Source organism: Etheostoma cragini, chromosome 3 (assembly GCF_013103735.1).
Source record: "Etheostoma cragini isolate CJK2018 chromosome 3, CSU_Ecrag_1.0, whole genome shotgun sequence".
Classification (NCBI taxonomy): domain Eukaryota; kingdom Metazoa; phylum Chordata; class Actinopteri; order Perciformes; family Percidae; genus Etheostoma; species Etheostoma cragini.
The window spans coordinates 17,783,898-17,789,897 of NC_048409.1; positions in this window are offsets into that span (position 1 = coordinate 17,783,898).

Below are 6,000 nucleotides of genomic sequence, written 5' to 3' on the forward strand. Positions count from 1 at the left end.
GAAGTACTTTAAACCAGCCATTATTACTGTTTCTTGGGGATGAGTCTGAAGGAAGAACAGGGAACAGGAGACAAGGGTAAGGAGAATGCAGAAGACAAAAGGTAGGTCCTGTTCCCCACCTTTGCTGCTGTAGGCTATGTTTGGGTCTTTTTTTAAACTTTCCCCTAATGGGATTCCTCTGGGCTTTTATTCCTTACTCAGGACAAATTGAGTATACATAATCAGTTGAGTTTCCTTCTGTTGCAAATTTGCACTAGGTTGACCCCCATTTTGGCTTAAAATGACTTTATTGTAAGATCTTTTTTACAAAGAAAATATGCAAGGAAAGCACTACTGATTACACTGAGACTATGTACAACACATCCCGCCCAGATGTGGAAGCAAAGCTGAGGGATGGTAATACCTACCCACACCATGCACAATATGAAACCGTAAATACTTTATCCTTACACCAAACATGTCTGAGGCCGAACATAACAGAACAAGTATCTATAATCTCATGTTGCTATTATTGTTTTTTACAACATCAACCTTTTCAACCTAATTCTCATTCCTTTCCACTTTATGCATATTCCATAATTCCATAATTCCTCTTATGGCTGTATTTCTGTCTCTAATTAACAGTGTGGGTTCTTTTCTTTAAAGCTGGGTAGAGAAGGGGATAGAGGCTGTAATCAAATATGCAGCTCACCCTGTTTGTTCCCCATTCTTTTAAATCTGGCCCCAAAGTAGAGGGATATAATTACTTCTCTCTCATGTAGAGAGGGTAAAACCAGGACTCGGCAGCTTTGTCAGTTTAGCAGAGGAACTGTATAATCTCACATTTTGTGCACTTTGGTAACAGTGAAAAGGAAGGGCTTAATCTTATCAGTGGTGGGATTCCAGTAAGCCTAATTTGTGGTATTGTAAAACATCAAGGTAATCTAGTTGCTCTTACAAGGCTCTACAAGACACATTACACAGCAAGGACTCCAGCATTCATAATGAGGACTACCCAAAATAAGCAAATGAAAGAAAGAACAAAACTGTTTGATACACGCATGGTCTAAAGAAAGCTCTGCACTTGCCTTATGTGTACATTTACTGCATGCATACAGTATGCACAATAACTGGAGAAATAACCTCATACAGTCACATACAAATACACAGAAAAGGCCCACAGCCCATGTGGAGAGATTTGCAAATGAACCAAACTCTCGCTTTGAAAAACTCTGCATCTATCAAAGAGGTCTCAGCAGGAGTTGGCCAGCGCTCATCTGTTCATCTCTTTCTTTGCCTGCATCATCCTTCTTTATTCTTCTCCAGGTTTTTTTTTTCAACAAAATTCAAAGTGAAAGGACTTTAGAGGATAACATTCACAGCTTTGTTTGGAGATTAGTCAAGGAGAAGAAAGAAGATGTGTGTATGTGTGTGCGTCTGTGTGTGCGTGTGTGTGTGTGTGTGTGTGTGAGAACAAATATGCATATACTGGGCCCCTTTGTTGACAGCTGATGCATAGTTAATGTGATAATGACAAGCAGAGATGCAATTTGTTTCCTGGGGAGCCACATCATTCAGCTGGTGTGTGGGGTTAAAAGGTACGCAGCAAAGCAACATCAGCAAACTGGTAAAGCGTTATGTATTTACAGACAATCACACTGACGTCGCCATGGATTTTAGACTCAAGCAATATCACTTATCTCTGCCACAAATTTCAGCCACTCTTTTACTCCTCAAGTTTGGCCTAATCATCAGTCATGTTGTTATTGATTGTTAAAATCTGTCTTTCCTGCTCCACTAAAAATTGATCATAAGAGGTCACATACTTAATGCTTGTAGGCTTGAAAGGGAGCTCTGGAAATAATTTTTTTTGCAGTGGACTGCAACATAGTCGGCTTGTATTCACAGCAGAATGAAAAAGGACCAGAGCAGACTACAACGGACAGTTAGGACTGCAGAAAAGATCATCGGTTCCAACCTGCCCTCCGTTCATGACTTATGCTCTTCAAGAGTCAGGAAACGGGCAGGAACCATCACTACAGACCCATCTCACCAAGGACACAACCTGTTCCAGCTCCTCCCCTCTGGTAGGCGCTACAGAGTACTGTACGCCAAAACCAACGGATTCAGGAACAGTTTCTATCCACAAGCCATCTCTCTGATGAACAGCTGACCGTCAGTGTCAGGTTCAATTCTGGTCCATAACCCAGTAATCACTGTCTCTACAGCACCTGCTCACTGGTTCCACTTATTATTCCACTTATTTACTTATTTACTTATTCCACTTGCTAACTTATTATTTATTATTTAATATTTACTCATCATTCCGATTCTCACATCTCTCTTATTTGTTATTCATCGTTCTCATTTTCTATTTCAGAACTGTCCATAATGTTCATACTTGCACTATGCTCCATATTTAAATAATTTCTATTGAACTCTTTGTTCACTCATGCCTCTATATTGTTCTGTTGAGAGTATGAATATATTGTGTGTATATATTAGTGTGTATATTTCTTGTTTGGGTTGTTTTGTATGTGTAAGCACAGTGTGAGCAACAATGCTCCAAAGAAAATTTCCTTGTATGTGTCCTCATACCTGGCGAATAAAGCTGATTCTGATTCTGATTCTGATAAATAAAATAAAAAATATTGCTTTTCAAATAGATGGTAAAATGTGCTTTTTCTGGTAAACTCCTAAAGCCACGAGGAGACAGTGGAGATAGTGTAAAACAAAAAAGTAGTTCATTCAGAGAAGCTACAGTAAAATATGCAGAGATGCAGGGTCACCAAGTGTGCTAAGATCTGGTAAACAAATACACTTTTTATGGCGACATGGCAGAGTTAAACCGTATGGGGATGCTAAAAACAAGCTGATATTTTTATAGAAAAAATATGCGAGCACGTAACATTGCATAGCCACGAAATGGCTGAGTCAATCTGTGAAAAAAAGAAGAAAGTACATTAGATGCGAACTTCCTTAAAGCACAACAAGAACAGCTGTGCACCACTGAGAAGGCATAGTTGTGTATACTTTTCCTAAGTTAGCATGTGACAGGTCAGCTACTATTAATAGTCAAAAAGCTAAACCAAGAAAGGAGGATAATGGCGAGAGGAATACTTTCAACAGCTGGAAGTATTGTCATTATGTAAAGGCTTTGATTCGAGTGGGAACATCAATGAAATCCAACTTTTTTACTGTGAGCAGTGAGTTTTAAAGGAGGTTACAGCCTACATGTTGTGTGTGTTTTTCTTTTCTTTTTCTGTGGGGAAGGGGGGAAGCAAAAGTTATTAGGTAATATAACAAGTAATGTTACTAAGTACTCTTGATATTGAGTAATAAGTAAGGTAATATTATTACTTTTTTAAGTAATGCTAAGAGTTGTAGTCAGAAACACAAACATGCTCAGAAAAGAACATACACACATACATATACACACACACACACAGACACACACACACACACACACACACACACACACACACACACACACACACACACACAGACACACACACACCAGCATGGGTCAGGAAGTAATTAAAAAGTGCTCTCTTCTTTGAGTCACAAGGTTGCAGTTGTATGCAACCCTGAAAAATGCATAATGAGAAGCAAAGATAGTCAGTAAATAGCAATCTAACCTTCACTTGTCTTCTGTATTTCAACATTCTGTAAAACACCTCATTACCCTTCATCACACTTACAAATGTCACATGAAATGGTTCTTGCATGTGCTCATTATTCCACATTCATCTTTTCATTATCTGTCTTTTTCTCAAGAAGAGAACCATTCTTAGTATTTATTTAATTTCTCCGCCATATTCAGAAATACTTATGTAGCTAGAAAAGATGCAGGATGCCAGGATCTCTCCTTTTTGATGCTAATGCTTTGTTTTAACCACATAGAAATTGTGATGTTTTGCATTCATCTCGTTGCTATTTATAGGCCTTGATTATCTTTCTACATATATTTCTGTATTACTATTTGTTTGGTAATTAGCTTGATGTTTTGTTGTAAAGCACTCTTTACTTTAATTCCATCCGTCCATCTTCGTCCATCTTATCCAGTATTGGGTTGGGGGGGGGGGAGCAACACCAGTAGGGGACCCCAAACTTCTCTTTCCCGAGCCACATTAACCAGCTCCGACTAGGGGATCCCGAGGCGTTCCCAGGCCAGGTTGGAGATATAATCTCTCCACCTAGTCCTGGGTCTTCCCCAAGGCCTCCTCCCAGCTGGACATGCCTGGAACACCTCCCTAGGGGGACACCCATGTCCATAAATACTACAAACAGGATTGGTGTGAAAGAGCAGCCCTGGTGGAGACCAACCCTCACCTGTAACGAGTCTGACTTACCGCCGAGATCCCGGACACTGCTCTCGCTTTGGTCATACAGAGGTTGGATAGCCCTGAGAAGGGACCCCTTCCCCATACTCCCACGGCACCTCCCAAAGTATCTCACAGGGATCCAGATCCACAAAACACACGTAGACCAGTTGGGCTTACTCCCGGGCTCCCTCCAGGATTGTTGCAAGAGTGAAGCTATGATATATTGTTCCACAACCAGGACAGAATCCGCATTGTTCCTCTTCAACCCGAGGTTGGACCATTGACCCAACCCTCCTTTCCAGTACCTTGGAGTAGACTTTATCAGGGAGGCTAAGAAGTATTGGGCACACAACCTCTGGTCCCCCTTTTTGAAGATGGGTGAAGATAAGGTGCTCTGGTACCAAGTACACTTATGAGCATCCCTGTTTGAATATGTTTTTAACGTGGTGACTAGCCCAGAAGTTCAACAACAGACAACAACTCTGGTTTAGACCTCTAAATCACGCCGCTCCATGTGTCTCCATCATTGCCTATGTACGCGTTTAAGTATTGTATAGTACTGCCTAAATCTGTACTTTATTTAAAAAAATATGTATTTAGGCCTCTACAGTATATATAATTCTAAAATGCAGCCTTTGTTACTGTTACTGACTCATCTCTGGTACCTTACAGTTGGCCCTCACGTTTTCTCTAGCTTTGCCTTTTTCTTCTCACCAAGTTAACAAGACCATTGCTTATGACTAGATCCTTGGCTCGAGATCTGATAAACAGAGATCCTCCAGCGTGTTTGTATTCTTGCCTTTCCATAGCAGCACTGATAACATGGTCAAAGACGGATGGTAAGTGGGAAGGGACACACTGCAACACTCTTGGGAAAAGTGCTGGGCAAGTGTGTCCCACTTAGTGTTCTGCCAGAACAACTCTGACAGCATGTTAATGCTAGTGAGGCGACGGGTGCCAATACTCTACCCCATATTAAGGTTTTCCACTAGAGCAGATGCCATATGTTCCTTTCTGCCACAGCCACATGTCCCCTTCCCTTTCAGGTTCGTCTTAAAGGGACCTAGTGTAAATGAGGGAAAAATCAACAGATTTTTCCTCAGCTTTCTGTTGTTTATGTGTTGTCTATGTTCAAAAGCCAGCACAGTTGGGAAAAGAACAGTCTTGACAAAAATAAAAAATAATAAGAATAAACGTCACCATTCTTTTTCTCCTTCACAGTAAAATCACTCTGTTTTTACATTTATTCTAGCTTCCTAGTTTTGTTAAGGAATGAAAATCTTTGACATATGTTTCGATCCTTATTCATACTGAATGGATGAAACTTTTTCTGCTGGAATGTTTGTATACTGAATCAAGGGCAAGCGTGTGTGTGTGTGTGTGTGTGTGTGTGTGTGTGTGTGTGTGTACATAATAAGTAAAAAAAAAGAGTTTGCTGTAAAAAAAATCAAATCAATGTCTATCTAGCTTTTGTCTGTTTTTTTATGGAAGAGTGTGTAAGTGCAACAGAGAAAGTTAATTTTGTTTTGCACTCCTGCAGTTGTGCTTCTCTTTTAAGGCAAACTTCATCACACATTATGAACTTACATCAAATTATCAGTATTCATTGCCTGATCTAGCTTCACAGTGCTGTGGAGTAAGGTCTGGCTTCTCCAAACATGCATTCTGGGAATGCACCATGCAAAAGTAAACGCCA